Source organism: Chlorocebus sabaeus, chromosome 7 (assembly GCF_047675955.1).
Source record: "Chlorocebus sabaeus isolate Y175 chromosome 7, mChlSab1.0.hap1, whole genome shotgun sequence".
Lineage (NCBI taxonomy): Eukaryota > Metazoa > Chordata > Mammalia > Primates > Cercopithecidae > Chlorocebus > Chlorocebus sabaeus.
In genome coordinates this window covers 63,290,599-63,306,215 of record NC_132910.1, presented here as the reverse complement: position 1 = coordinate 63,306,215, position 15,617 = coordinate 63,290,599, and the positions used below count along the sequence as shown (strand labels likewise).

The 15,617-nt window shown below is 37.2% G+C and overlaps 1 long non-coding RNA gene across 1 annotated transcript in view; it reads left to right on the top strand.

Moving 5' to 3' along the window:
* LOC140712093 (uncharacterized) overlaps positions 1 to 15,236 on the top strand; it is a 189,623-nt gene extending 174,387 nt beyond the window's left edge. Inside the window, exons 2-3 of the long non-coding RNA XR_012093543.1 lie at positions 12,368 to 12,493; positions 14,189 to 15,236. This is a non-coding gene — a long non-coding RNA (uncharacterized lncRNA). The remainder of the gene's footprint in view (positions 1 to 12,367; positions 12,494 to 14,188) is intronic.
* The last annotated feature ends 381 nt before the right edge of the window (positions 15,237 to 15,617 follow it).

The following is a 15,617-nucleotide window of genomic DNA, read 5'->3' as shown; positions in this document are numbered from 1 at the left end:
CTTTCCTCTCTCCCTCCAGTCTTCTCCTTATATAGCTGGTTGGGGTGGACATGGATGGGGACAGGCTGGGGGTTACTTTTCACTAGATCGTGTGAGAGATATTAATCCCTAGTGCCTCACTTTAGAATGTGGTATAATAGGCCGGGCCTGATGGCTCACACCTATAATCCAAGCACTTTGGGAGGCCAAGGTGGGCGGATCATCTGATGTCAGGAGTTCAAGACTAGCTTGGCCAACATGGTGAAACCCCATCTCTACTAAAAATACAAAAATTAGCTGGGTGTGGCAGCAGGTGTCTATAATCCCAGCTACTTGGGAGGCTGAGGCAGGAGAATGGCTTGAACTTGGGAGGCAGAGGTTGCAGTGAGCTGAGATCGTGCCGTTGCACTCCAGCTCTTGTTGTTGGGCAACAAGAGTGAAACTCCATCTCAGAAAAACAACAACAACAACAACAACAAAAACAACAAAAGAATGTGGTATAATAGTGTTTCTTTGTCCTCAGGACTGAACTCTGGTCAGTTCAGTGTAATTGATAATTTTAAGTTACTAAATTATACAGTTTCATATCTATGTTGCCTCAAGTGTTTTAATCAACATTGTTGCATGGACTAGAATAGGCAGAGTGTCATGTTCCTGTGGTCTGTGTGGATCCAAGTGATGGAGTCATCTTTGCTTAGAGTCCTCTCCCTCTTCTTATCACTGCCTTGGAGGGTTTAGCTGGCTCATGTGGGAGGAACATGAGTCAACAGACTTGAATTTCGTTTGCACATTAAACACAATTTTCTTAAGATTTAGGCAGTGTTGTGCTGGTAAGCAGGCTCCTCAAACAAACATCTCACTAAAAACCACAAAGAAACCCTCAATCCCAAACCAAGCCAAAACAAAAAATCACTGAAATTTGGAGTGTTTGCCAGCTTCTATGTTGTAAATACTTTCACTCTGAGGATTTCAAACTACTGATGTGAAGTCACTGCATGGAGAGTAGGGAAGAGATCTTGTAATCCACTCTTATGAACAACTATGAGCTAGCTGCAGTGCACTGTTGAGTATATGTTTATTTTGCATGACTCTATGGAGTCTGGGGGGAGTTATGGTGATATTATAGCCCCCCGACATGTTTCACTCATGCTGTTTGTTGGAGTTATCACTAACATTTAAAAAAATAAGCAAAATTTATTTTCTGAGATGATGCAGAATGGGGTAGACCTGAAAACAGATAAACAGGAAAATGTTAAGACAGAATTCATAAGGCAAGCAGGAACCAGGTAACAAGGCAAGAAGCTAGATTTACCAGGAATTTGAGTGAGAAATTTGTGGCAGTGTGGTAGCCAAAGCCTAAAGACTTCTAAGAACAGCCTGCCTGGGTGTGTTTATAAGCAGTTTGCTTGTCAGCGCTGTAATCCCACCCCTCTGCCCCAAACTTTCAGTTAACTTGACTATAAACAAAAAAGGCCTTTTTGAGCTGTTGTTAGATAGATGAAGAAAAAGGTCTGTGTCCCGCATCTGGGTCTATGCAGAATGTATAAAGGGGAATGAGACAGGAGGCAAGAGCTAATGAGATTCGGAGGGCAGGGACGAGGCCAGAGGGAATCTCAAGAATGAAAGACACGGAGATTCCCAGAAGTTTTGGGGAGGCCATTGAACTTTTGCCAGACAAGCAATGGGGGCATTTGCCAATTTTGTTTTTGACAGAAAGATGACCTTAGCTGCCATCTGGATGTTATTTATTCTACTGTTAAAAATAATTATAGTTTTATTTTTGTTTGATTTGCCAAAGGTTGAGATCTACTACTATAATTGTGTTTCTGCCATTTACACATATACTTAACAGTTTTGCTTTATAAAAATTTATGCTATACTACTTGAGGTATCCAAATTCATGGCTATTAGACCTTTTGTTGTGGATTATCAAGGTAAAATCTCTCTTTGCTCACCCAAGAATGTGGTGTGCTTTGTAATTGTTTAGATCTTATTTTGTATCTCCCAGGCAATTTGAAAGTATTTCTTAGTAGATATTACATATTTTTTCTCCTTAAACTTATTCTTACGTGTGACAGAGACTGCTAGTTGTCTCCCAGTATCATTTCCCCTTTTCTTTCTCGATAGTGGAAGCTCTGAATTTTAGTTGGCGTATGACCATTCAGAACAAGGGCTACATTTCACAGCCTCTCTTGCAGTTAAGCCTGGCCATATGACTGAATTTTAGACAGTGGGATATGAGTGGAGGTGGTATGAACAATTTTGAAGACTGTTTTCCAAGCAAGGGGCATGCTCTTCTCTTTCTTCTTCCTTGTAGTAAGAATGGGACACCAGGGCCAGAGCAGAAAGCTGGAGGGAGCCTGGGACCCCTGGGATGTGTAAAACAGCTATTCCAGTCTTGGATTGGACCATGGGACATTTCGCATTAAACAATAACCACTGTGTGACTAAGTCACTGTTTATTTGTTGTTATTGTTGTTGTGGTATGAAGCTGGATCTAATGCTAAATTACATACTAAGTATTTTTTAAAAATCTCTTTTATTGGTGTTGTAAATGAAGTATTTTTCCCCTTTATATCTTCCAGCTGGCTATTATTGCTATGTATGAAATGTGTTGTTAGGCAATTTTGTCATTGTGAGAATGCCATAGGGTACTTACACACACCTGGACGGTATAGTCTACTCTACACTTGGGCTACATAGTATAGCCTATTCCTCCTAGGCTATAAACCTAGACAGCGTGTTACTGTACTAAATATAGGCAATTAATTATAACACAGTGGTATTTGAGAATCTAAACATAAAAATGGTTTAGTAAAAGTATGGTATAAAAGATTAAAAATGGTATACCTGGAGAGGTTACTTACCATGAATGGAGCTTGCAGGAATGCAAGTTATTGCAGGTGAGTGAGTGAGTGAGTGGTGAGGGAATGTGAAGGCCTAGGGCATTACTGTACACTACTGTAGACTTTATCAACCCTGGGGCGTTACTGTATACTACCGTAGACTTTATCAACACTGGGGCGTTACTGTATACTACTGTAGACTTTATCAACACTGGGGCGTTACTGCACACTACTGTAGACTTTATCAACTCTGGAGCATTACTGTACACTACTGTAGACTTTATCAACACTGGAGCATTACTGTATACTACTGTAGACTTTATCAACACTGTGCCCTTCGGCTATACTAAATCTGTAAAAAATACTCTTCTTTCTTCAATAATAAATTAACCCTAGCTTACTTAACTTTTTAACTTTATAAACTTTTCTTTTTTTAATGTTTTGATTCCTTTGTAATAAGACTTAAAACACAAACACAGGTACAGCTGAACAAAAAATATTTTCCTGCTTTATATAATTTTCTATAAACTTTTTTTGTATTTAAAAATGTTTACTTTTATTTTTACTTTTTACTTTTTAAGCTCTTTTGTTGATAACCAAGACAAAAACACATACACTAGCCTAGGCCTATGCAGGGTCAGGATCATCAATATCACCGTCTCCACCTCCACATCTTGTCCCACTGGAAGGTCTTCAGGTGCAATAACACACACGGAGCTGTCATCTACTATGGTAACAATGTCTTCTTCTGGATACCTCCTGAAGGACCTGCCTGTTTTACAGTTAAATTTCTTTTTAATAAGTAGAAAGAGTATACTCTAAAATAATGATAAAGGTATAGTAAATATATAAACCAGTAACATTGTTGCTTATTATCAAGAATTATATACTGTTGATAATTGTATGTGTTATACTTTTATACAACTGGTAGCACAATAGGTTTGTTTATACCAGCATCACCACAGACACATGAGTAATACGTTGTGCTGTGACATTAGGACAGCTATGATATCACCAGGCGAAAGGAATTTTTCAGCTACATTATATTTTGGGAAGTCCATCGTTGACTGAAGCATCATTATGGGGTGCATGATTGTACTTCAATAACAAAAAAGTAAAGAGAGAAGAGTTCCTACATATTGGGAGAGCCATCAACTATCTGGTGATCTAATGAGGCCAAAGCACCGTTGTAGGAGTAGCTGAATAAGCAAGCTGGAAGGAGAAGTAGTTATTGTGAGAAAGCAGGATACGTAAGTGTTTTTGGAGGTGGAGCCTTTGTGGTTGTAACTAAGACTAAGGTATAAATCTAGTTGTGGGTAGTTGAGTTGCATGTGGAAGTAAAGGTGACTTGGTACCAGCAGGCTAAGGAACTGAGAAGGGTGGGTTAGTGATGGGACGCTGAAGTCCTTCCAACAGATGGCAGGGTTTAACATGGAGAGGAAGATTGTGAGCCAGATGGCAAAGGCTGTGATTACTGTAACAGGAAAGCAGTGGAGAGTGTGGTAAAATCGTATGTGTCTCTCAGAGTGAGTTTTATGTGACAGGATGGGGAGTAATAATGGTCTGGAGCAAAGATACAGTCCTAAGAGCTCTGAATCCATGAAGAGATGATGAATAGGTAACATTTTTCTTCTTGTATTTTTTCAGGTAGGAAATTATTTTTTATAAGTTAGATTTTTTTTTGTTAGACTTTACAGTTGATAAGTTAGATTAACCTTATCATTTATAGAAATTTCTTCAAAATTGTGGCAATATCATTTCTATCATATAAACACATTTCAAATGGGAAGCTGTGAGAGGATAATTCATGGAGCTGCCAACTCACTGCCATTTCAAATGGCAAGTTTAGGTAAAATCTTTATATCAGTACATTATATAAATGTCAATGGCATGCCATTTTTAGTTTGTGCAAATGTAAGATTTTATAATATTCTCCTTCAGTATTAATGACTTGAGACAAAGTGATGCTAATTTAATTAGACAAATTAATTATAAAACTCCAAAACCGGCCGGGCGCGGTGGCTCACGCCTGTAATCCCAGCACTTTGGGAGGCCGAGGCGGGCGGATCACGAGGTCAGGAGATCAAGACCATCCTGGCTAACACGGTGAAACCCCGTCTCTACTAAAAATAAGAAAAAAAACTAGCCGGGCGTGGTGGCGGGCACCTGTAGTCCTAGCTACTTGGGAGGCTGAGGCAGGAGAGTGGCGTGAACCCAGAGGCGGAGCTTGCAGTGAGCGGAGATCGCGCTGCTGCACTCCAGCCTGGGCGACAGAGCGAGACTCCGCCTCAAAAAAAAAAAAAAAAAAAAAAAAAAAAAAAAAAAAAAAAAAAAATCCAAAACCAGTTTTTAGTTTTTATTTTTATTTTATTTTATTTTATTTTATTTTTTGAGATGAAGTATTGCTCTTGTCACCTAGGCTGGAGTGCAATGGCATGATCTCAGCTCACTGTAACCTCTGCTTCCCGAATTCAAGCGATTCTCCTGCCTCAGCCTCCTCAGTAGCTGAGATTACAGGCCAGCACCACCACCCTGGCTAATTTTTGTATTTGTAGTAGAGATGGGTTTTCGCCATGTTGGCCAGGCTGGTCTGGAACTCCTGACCTCGTGATCCACCTGCTTCAGCCTCCCAAAGTGCTGGGATTACAGGCATGAGCCACCTGCACCCGGCCACCAGTTTTTAATAAAAAGACAAATCTGGTTATTCAAAATGACTAATGTGTCAATTTCAGTGCTAGTTTAAGAGTGAAATTATCAGCCTTGCAAAGCTTTCCATCACAGCTGTTTTCCTTTATTTGATTCTATTGTTGCCTGTTAGGCCTTAAAAAAACAAGGAACAGAAAATTCTAAGACAGATGGCAACCATGTATTTTATAGTTTATTTTAAAAGTACAACCCACAATATCTGACATAATCTGGAACCAGTGTTCAGAAAATAATTTTGACTTGATGTTTAGTGTAGACCCAGTTGGAAATGATAATGATATAAACGGAGTCTAGACAAACACTAAGGCAAGCATTGTGCTTTTGTGGCCGCATTTGAAGAGTTTCCTAAGGTTTTATTTTACTTTTTAGTTAAGTTCTTCCCTTGTATCGACACTCTATTATGTTTCAACTTAGTCTTTGTGCTTGCATTTGTTTTCTTTCCACCAGACATCTATACTTGCCCCCATTTCTCATGAGATCATACTTTATTTTATAGGTCTATCAATACTGCAAGGCCAAGATTCCTGTTATTTCCAAATAAGATATAATGTATTAAAATTTGACATATGTACCTTCTTAAGATAATCAGCAAATATATTAAAATATTTAAATACCTACCTGCTTCAAAGGTTAAATATTAATAAAATGCATGTTTTTACTAGGATTATCATGAGAAATTCAGATATATCCAGACATTCCATAGACCATCATTTTGATGTTTTGAGGTTTAAAGCTTTCTATTGATGTTCTAGAAAATGTGGCAATCTTGCAAATAAAAGAAGGGCTGAGTTGCTCATTATTCTTAGAAAAAGTAGCAATGTTAAAAGGAAGAAATTCAGTTAGAATTTTAGCAAATATGTACGTGTGTTAAATTAACATTGTTCACCTAGCAAATATATATATCACATATTATGTGTATATGTGTTCATATTTTAAATTGTTTTTAGAGAATATGTATTGAATTTTTATTATATTTCAGTTACTACTTAGGCATCAGATGTCAACAAAGCAGACAAAATTCCATATAAGTGAGAGAGATAATAATTTCAAAATAATTTCAAAATAAATGTAAAAATAACTTAATTTTAGAAAAAGATAAAATTCAGGTGAAGACAGACAATAAGCAAATAAATAGATGTATAAATAGTGTAATTTTAGAAAATCACAAATACTGAGCCAAACAAATAGTATAGTAATAAAACAGAGGATGACTAATAGGGAGGGCTAGGAACACATTAGATACATTATTTCTTCATTTCAAAATTATAAAATGAAATCTGTGATATTTCCTTCACAAAATTTTAAACTTTAAAGATCTTTTGTCTCTGTGATTGATATAAAAGTACGAGTCCCTTTCATTTTTTTTCTCCTCTAATTATTATTATTTGTAGTCCTTACCTAGAATTTTACATTTGCAACTTATACACTAATTTTTTTTCTTATGTACCCATCTTGAATTGCTTGGTAGGGGGCAGCCAAATCCATATTCACCATTTGATGCATGAGAGTGTATATTAGTCTGTTCTCACGCTGCTAATGAAGACATACCTGAGACTGAGTAATTTACAAAAGAAAGGGGTTTAATTGACTTGCAGTCCCGCATTGGTGGGGAGGCCTCACAATCATGGCAGAAGGTGAAGGAAGAGCAAAGTCATGTCTTACATGACGGCAGGCAACAGAGTGTGTGCAGGGGAACTGCCCTTTATAAAACCATCAGATCTTGTGAGACTTACTCACTGTCATAAGAACAGCATAGGAAAGACCCACCCCCATGATTTAATTACCTCCCACCAGGTCCTTTCCATGACATGTGGAAATTATGGCAGCTACAATTCAAGTTGAGATTTGGGTGAGGACACAGCCAAATCACATCAAATGGTGTAAAGGAAATATAACTAAAGTTGAATTTTCAGGTATGTAGAAAACAGTATGGTACATAGACCTGTATGAGATTTGCATTTTAAATTCCCCCTTTTATTTATAAATTTTCATTAAAACTACTTGGGTCTCAGTAGCCTCATCAGCAAAATAAAGACAGAAGACTTTCTAATTTGAAGAATGATTGTTGTATAGTAAAATCAATTCAGGAAGTTCTAGTAATTTTGATTCTGTGAATCAAAATTAATAATTCGTGCTGTAGATAATAATACCTTCTGTGTTGAGATTTCAAAATTTGCAAGTACCACTGTAGCAACTACTGCTTTTTGTTTTTTGGTCTGGAAGAATTATTGAATTACTTTAATGAAATTTTTTCTTGTTTCTTTATAGATAACATAGTGAACTTGTTTGTGTCTTGTTTCTAAACTACCGTCAGATTTATTTTTTCACTCTTGCTATTTCTAAACTTTTATTTTCTGGCAAAGAACCATAACCTTCAGCTTTCTTTACTTTTTAAATTAGTACTAGCCTTTTTTTTTTTTTTTTTTTTTCTGAGAGGGGCTGCATTTCCCAAAGAAATAAACTACTCTAGTGACACTGTAAGCAAAATAAATGAAGAGGAAAAAGGACAAGATAGTGTCCTCTTAGTGATTCCATTTTTCTTCCAGTGACCCTCCTTCACAATGCTCACAAACCGTCCACTGATGGCTTTTTTCACAAACTTTACCAGGATCAATACTAAGCTTGGTAGCCTTCAATTTGTGTTTCTTCTGTTTTAAAAAAAATTTTTTTTTTTTTAGATAAGGCATTTCTTCATCTCTAGCATTCACTGATAGAGGTATTACAGTTTTATTTGCAAGTCATTTAAGTGTCCTGGGTTGTAATACATTGGGGTCAAGAGCCTAGGAAACAGCTAGTCCAGCCAAGTACTTCCTGTTGCAGGGTCACCTTCATTGTTGAAAGTGGGCATATTCCACAGAACAGGGATATGTTTATCCTCTGAGTGTTGTGGTTGTTCTAAGGTAAATTCATCATTCTCTTAGGCTTACATCCCATACATGTGTTCAATCGAATTGAAAATAGCTCTTCTATTGCAGGAGAAAAAAGTGTGAATACAATTGTATTTTAACCATCCTCTAGGCTGTGATCTTTGCTAATGTCAATTGCTATGGAACCCAAAGACCTGGAAACCAAGTAGTACAGAAATGATATCTACTAATTCTACATTCATGAAGCTTCTTTTGTTTACCATCTTAGTGAATACACTAAGGAGTATAACTGAAGGACACTTCTGAGCTGAGGCAGCTCTGAACTATAAATGTGATCTTCTGCAAAACCTTTGATAACCCCATCCTACCTCAAATTCACGGTCTAATGGAGTTTCACCATATTCAGCACAATCCACAAAGTTGCTATTTTTTTTTACTTTGAAAGGTTGTGTTGTGGAAAATATGATGCAAACCCCCTGTTTGCTGATCTCTTGTATTACCACATAGGACAGAATATAGCTTGCTTGTTTAGTACCTTTTCATAGGGTTAACATTTTTCTAATCTTTTAGTAAATTTAGTTGATTCAATTTACCACACTAATATAAATAAATCAAGAATCTGTCCACCACCAAGGGGGAGGACATTAATAAATTTTTTATGATTAAAATTACCATCAGTGAAGTAAAGTCATCTCTCTCTTTACCAAAATGCCATTGCTTCCATCCTCTCCTTGAGGTAATGCAGTGGCTTTTTGCAATGATTGATTTGGGCCATTAATGACAAGCCCAAGTAGGTTTTAGTTCATCCATCTTCCTTTAGCCCAGACAAAAATGCTACTACAAATAAACATCATGTCTGAGTGATTTTGGACAGAAAGAACAACAGAAAGTCTCCTGGCCTATTATATACTTGTCCCTTCCTCTGTGATAGAGCTCCAAGAAATGCCTCTGAGCCCATGAATTTGGAATGTCCTAAAAACGTAACTGTGAGATAATTTTTGGGGGGCACTAACTTGACACTTGGTAATGTTGGTGTAGTTTTAGGAGTGCCTAGGGCTATCTTGGGTATTAGCAAAGAATGGCATAGAAACACAAACCTTAAATATAAACAGTACACACAGGTGCTTCAGTGTACTTCTGCAAGGTGTCCCTGCATGTTGACTTTCAAAATGACAAAAATCAGAAAAATTGTGCTGAAGGGATAATACATTTCTGATCACAGTGCTGTTTTCAAGTCTTCCTCATCTTGGCTGTGATTCTTGAAGAAAGCTATTGACAAATACATGATAAACACATCTGACAGCAACAACTTAAGCACGTCTTGAAAACAAGCCTGTACGACAGATGCACCTGAATGTATGTTCCAAGCTAGGGAATCTGGAAGGGACCAACCTGGCAATCCATTCCTTTTCTGTGAGGAACGTCTGAGCCCCGACTGGTCCTGTGGAATACTGGTCATACAGGACATGAAGGTCTTGAGTTTAGTGTTGAATGAAGGTTGTCAGGTGGAGGTCGATAGGGAAAGGGTGCTCAGTGAAAATGTTATATAAACTGCATGCCTTTGCAAGTGGTTGTGGCTCTCCTGTTCAGTCTGCTGCCACTGGACTCTCTCCCCTGTATGTAAGCCACCAGCAAAACCCACGTCTTGTTCTGGCTCTGGGTCTCTTATTCGGCCTCTTGAACCTGGTACCATACCCATTGGAGTTGATAGAGGTTTAACAGGACAGCAAGATGTAATTTTTTTTAGTTTATATTTTAAAGAAGATGTGGCTTTAAGTGGCAGCTGAGTTGGCATTAGATTCACAGTCAGATTCTCCTGAGCACACTGCACTGAACACTCCATGTTCCTGCTTTTCCTTTGATTATCTTGGTGATCCTATTCTTGTCTCTGCAGGAAGGTATTAATTATCTCCTACTAGTAATTTCTGAGCTTCTGAAAGCAAAAACACCCAAAGCAGATTTTGGAGTAATTTGAGAAACTCCCTCATGAGAGTGGAAATCCAGTGACTTTATTAGCATGACTAAAATTATTAGAACAATTCTGTCCAATCTGCTGTACTTCTGTGAGGTAAACATTTTTTCCTCTTAATCCTCTTATTCTTATTGTATAAAGGAATAACAATTTTTCTTTTTAAGTTGAATCAATTTGTTCTTAGTCATATAAAGTTGGAATCAAAGTTGAAGTCTGGCTAGAAATTGCAAGATGTTTCTAACCCGTGAAAAGTTAACGGTGACACTCTTGGTACATTTGAATGTCATGAAACTACTACAAAGAAAGACTGGTTTCTGGGTTCATTTTTGGTGCAACATTTCTCAAGCTCTTTCTCTGCTATCACTCCCTGCCTGGCATTTTCTGAAGTTTCCAAAAAGAGGCCACTCCTAAGAAGTATGAGTCTTGAATTGCTTGTCATAGAATATAGCATCCTGCTGATATAGATAAGGGCTTTGAAAAGGGAGTAAATAATTATTATTTAAAATCCCAAAAGAAAAAAAGCAGTTCTGAACTGTCATACATTAAGTATATACTGACAAGCAATGCAGCTATCTTATAAGTTACATAAATATAAGACTATTATATTACCTTTAATTCAGCCTTTTACTTTCCCCACTTAAAAGAATCAGTCTGAGGAAATGGAATCACTATTTATTAAAATCTTTATTAATTGATTTTTAGAAGGGTGATTGACCACTAAAGTTCTCCTATCTTGTCTCTTCCTGAGAAAATGGATAGGAAATTTTACAAAGAACAGGCTATATAGTCATTAAAATCGTTTCTCCAGCCAGGGCAAGAAAACTTTCCTGTCTCCCAACCTTCAGTTTTTCCTTGTAGAGTAATTGGCATCCACTGTTATTGTTCTAGCTTGATCCCTCCCTGTGTTTTCTGTGGACTTTCATAAGAATATTCTAAATGACTCACTGACTTCAGTTTACCTTCATTTCACTTCATGCCATTCTGCCAGAATGTCTCCCTAAAGGATAACTCCAACCAGGTCACTCTGTTGCTCAATATCTATTATCCAGCGAATCTACGGCAAACATCGTAAGCTGACTCACGGAGCCTTCTATGATCCAGGCCTATCAGATTGTGATAAATGGTTAATTGTCTTTTCAAGTATATGACATTTCTACCTAAATATTGGAAATTGTTCAGCTACAATCATATCACTTACTTCCACAGTGTATTATTTCACTAGATCAGTTATGTCTTTCTGTGATTATATACTGGTAAATGTAAATAAAAGTCATTATTTAACTTTTTCAAAATATACCAAAACCTTGGCATGAAACTTCATCAACTAGATCCTGGCACAGTTGGTCCATATGGCCAGCAATTCTACTCCATAGGTATGTGTCTGACAAAGTCAAACATTTATACCAACCAAAAGAGATGTATAAGAATATTCGAAGCAGTGTTATTTGTAATAGTTTAATGCCAAGGTAATTTCACAGCTACTGATAGAATTCATAGATCCTAAGTTGCTCATAAAAGTAATTGTCTTTCAATAGGAAATGTCTACTAATGGTAAAATAGAAATAAATATATCTTGATATATTTATAAAATGGATTACTATATAGTGATAAAAATGGCTAAATTATTGCACATGCAACAGCATGATTGCATTTTATAAGTATTGCATTGAGTGAAAGAAGCCAGAAATTTTTAAAAATATATGTTTTAATTTATATAAAGTTCAAAAATAGGAAGTGGTGGTATAAGTTAAGATTGGTGGGTACATTTTGAGGTAGTGAGAGTAGTGATTGGCAGGTAGCAAGAAGGTTGCTTCTGGGTTGCTTGTGATAATTTTCTAATTTTTGCGCTGGATGATGGTTGCATGGGTTTGTTCATTTTTTAATAAGTGATTGTACTGTTCATTTATATATACTTTTCTAAATCAAGATTGTTTTTTAAATCAAATGTTTTGTTAACATAAACTATTTATTGAAAATGTCCTGATTTCTATCTCTAGGAATCATGTTTTACCCAGGATGTCAAAGATTAGAACTAGAGTTTCAATCTTGCTATCTTAACAAGAGCGGAGGGAGAACAAAGAATAAAACAAGAAAATAAAGCTGACTATATTAAAAGAACAGAGGTATGTCCTTAAGGGAAAACCTCCATCCTCAAAGACTTAAGAGAAAGTAGAGTGGAAAATAGGATATCAAAATGCAGTACAAATTGAAAACAGTGGGAATAAAAGAAACATATCCAGGATTAGGCTCTCTTAAAGAGGGGCCAAAAAAAGTCACAAGAGGAGTATATATTTGAGTTGTTATTGATCAGAAACTATGACTTTTTCCCAGAGAAATTTATCAGAGGAATAGGATGAAGATCATGGAGAGCAAACTAGAATGACTTTCCAGATAGTAAGATCCAGGAGATTAATGTAAAATGGTCCCTTAAATCTGCCAACACATTTCCTAGACCCTGTATTCTCCGTAAATGATATGTCGTAAGACTATATGGTTATCGATTTGGGAGAAGATAACTTGAAGGGCCAAAGTAAGATTCTGAAAGAATATCCAAATGAGTTCAACAGTACGGCAGATGACTCTGCAGGCTGTGCCTTGTGGGAACATAACTAAAAATTGTGAAATTCAAGGGAATGTGCAACAGTGAAGAGGCTTATCAGTCAGCAACCTGGTAGAATAAGAATAGATGAAGTTGGACTAGATCTTGGTTGGATGAGAGAATGAGCCTGAATGAAATTATCTGACTCTGAAATGATGGTAGATAAAAATTATATGAACAACAGATGCTTTGGGAAGACAGTGATCACTGCTTTCATAATTGCTACAATATGGGATTTCACAAGATGAAATCTAAATTATTAAATTAGAAAAACACAATGTGTTCACCAGAATGCAAAGGAAGATAGGATAAAGGGCTCGTAAAACTAACAAGTAGCATTGGCCTTACTTGTAGAAGGCCAAAAAAGAGTCAACAAAGAAGTCAGAACTGTTATAAACTCAGCTGAAATGTATGGTAGTAGTATTTCAATGGTGGCTGCACATTAGAATCAGTTGGAGAAGTTAAAAAATATTGAGACCTGGGCCTCTCCACAAACCAATTTTGCTAGAATATATGGTGATGGGGTCCAGGAAATAGCCTCGTTGCAGTGCTCCCCAGGTGATTCTAATGTCTATCAGGTGGAGAACCAATAGAGTAAGAGATCAGGAGAGAATAATAATTAAGGCTTTTCTTAGTGGCAAGTGAAAAACAGTTCATGCCTCACAAGGCACTAGGGGTTACAAACTTCAGAGGCATTAGTAAATATTCAGTAGAATCTTCAGATAAACGTTCTTCTAAGGCTGCTTTTCCACCTGAAAAAAAAATATAGCTATATTGGAGATGGGTGGATGGATTGATTGGATATATGCCTATGGGTTTCACAGGCATATATGGGAAGCTGACCGGGGAAGCTGACAACACAGGCCCAGAGGGTAATTAAAAGATTCTAAATAAGCTAGATTTGGGCAAAGGGTGAAGGCTCTTCAAATAAGGCATACTGTCTGGGTTTACTACCAATGTAACGTTCTATGCAAAAAGACAAGACTTTCCAATGCTACAATCTGAGAGAGGTGCCAAAATCTTAAGAGATAATTTTCCCTTAGAAATAAACCCATTAGGTTGGTGCAAATGTAACTGTGGTTTATGCATTGTTGGAATTTGCTGTTTGATACTGGAATACATTCTTAAATAAATGTGGTTATATTATACATCATTTTAATGGGCATTTCTCACTTTATTTATTTTTTGCTAATGACTTATTACTTGCTCTTTATTTTAGACTATGGAAATGATGTTAGACAAAAAACAAATTCAAGCAATTTTCTTATTTGAGTTCAAAGTGGGTCGTAAGGCAGTGAAGACAACTGGCCACATCAACAACACATTTGGCCCAGGAACTGCTAACAAATGTACAGTGCAGTGGTGGTTCAAGAAGTTTTGCAATGGAGACAAGATCCTTGAAGATGAGGAGCATAGTGGCTGGCCATCAGAAGTTGACAAAGACCAAATGAAAGCAATTATCAAAGCTGATCCTCTTACAACTACTCAAGAAGTTGCCAAAGAACTCAATGTCGATCGTTCTACAGTAGTTCGGCATTTGAAGCAAACAGGAAAGGTGAAACAGCTCGATAACTTGGTGCCTCATAAGTTGAGCGAAAATAAAAAAAAAAAAATCATTATTTCAAAGTGTCATCTTCTTCTCTTATTCTACACAACAATGAACCATTTCTTGATTGGTTTGTGATGTGTGACAAAAAGTGGATTTTACATGACCACTGGCGATGACCACCTCAGTGGCTGGACCGAGAAGATCCAAAGCACTTCCCAAACCCAAACTTGGTCACTGTTTGGTGGTCTCCTGCTGGTCCGATCCACTACAGCTTTCTGAATCCTGGTGAAATCATTACATCTGAGAAGTATGCTCAGCAAATCTATGAGGTGCACCGAATACCACAATGTCTGCAACCAGCACTGGTCAACAGAAAGGGCTCAGTTCTTCTCCACAACAACGTGCTACCACATGTTACACAACCAATGCTTCAAAAGTTGAATGAATTGGGCTACAAAATTTCACCTCATCCACCATATTCACATGCTCTCTTGCCAACTGACTACCACTTCTTCCAGCATCTCGACAATTTTTTTTTGCAGGGAAAACGCTTCCACAACCAGCAGGATGCAGAAAATGCTTTCCAAGTGTTTGTCAAATCCTCAAGCACAGATTTTTACGCTACAGGAATAAACAAACTTATTTCCCATTGGCAAAAATGTGTTGATTTTAATGGTTCCTATTGTGATTAATAACAATTAATAACAATTTGAGCCTAGTTATAATGATTTAAAATACATGGTCTAAAACGGCAATTACTTTTGCACCAACATAATAATTAGCCTCTATGAGCCAGGCATGGTGGCGCACGCTTGTAATCCCAGCTACTCTGGAGGCTGAGGCAGGAGAATTGCTTGAATTCAGGAAGCAGACATTGCAGGGAGCTGAGATCACGTTACTGAACTCCAGCCTGGGTGACGAGGAAGACTGCATCTCAAAGCAAAAACAAAAACATAATAATTAGCCTCTAAAAGGGAAGTTTCTTGCAACTGAAGTTAAGCTTGGGTTTTAATAATGGGCAGAATAGACTGCCATCTGGCTGTGGCTGAAACTAAGGAGCTTGGGGTATTGTAGATACAACAGCCTCTACTTGGGGAGA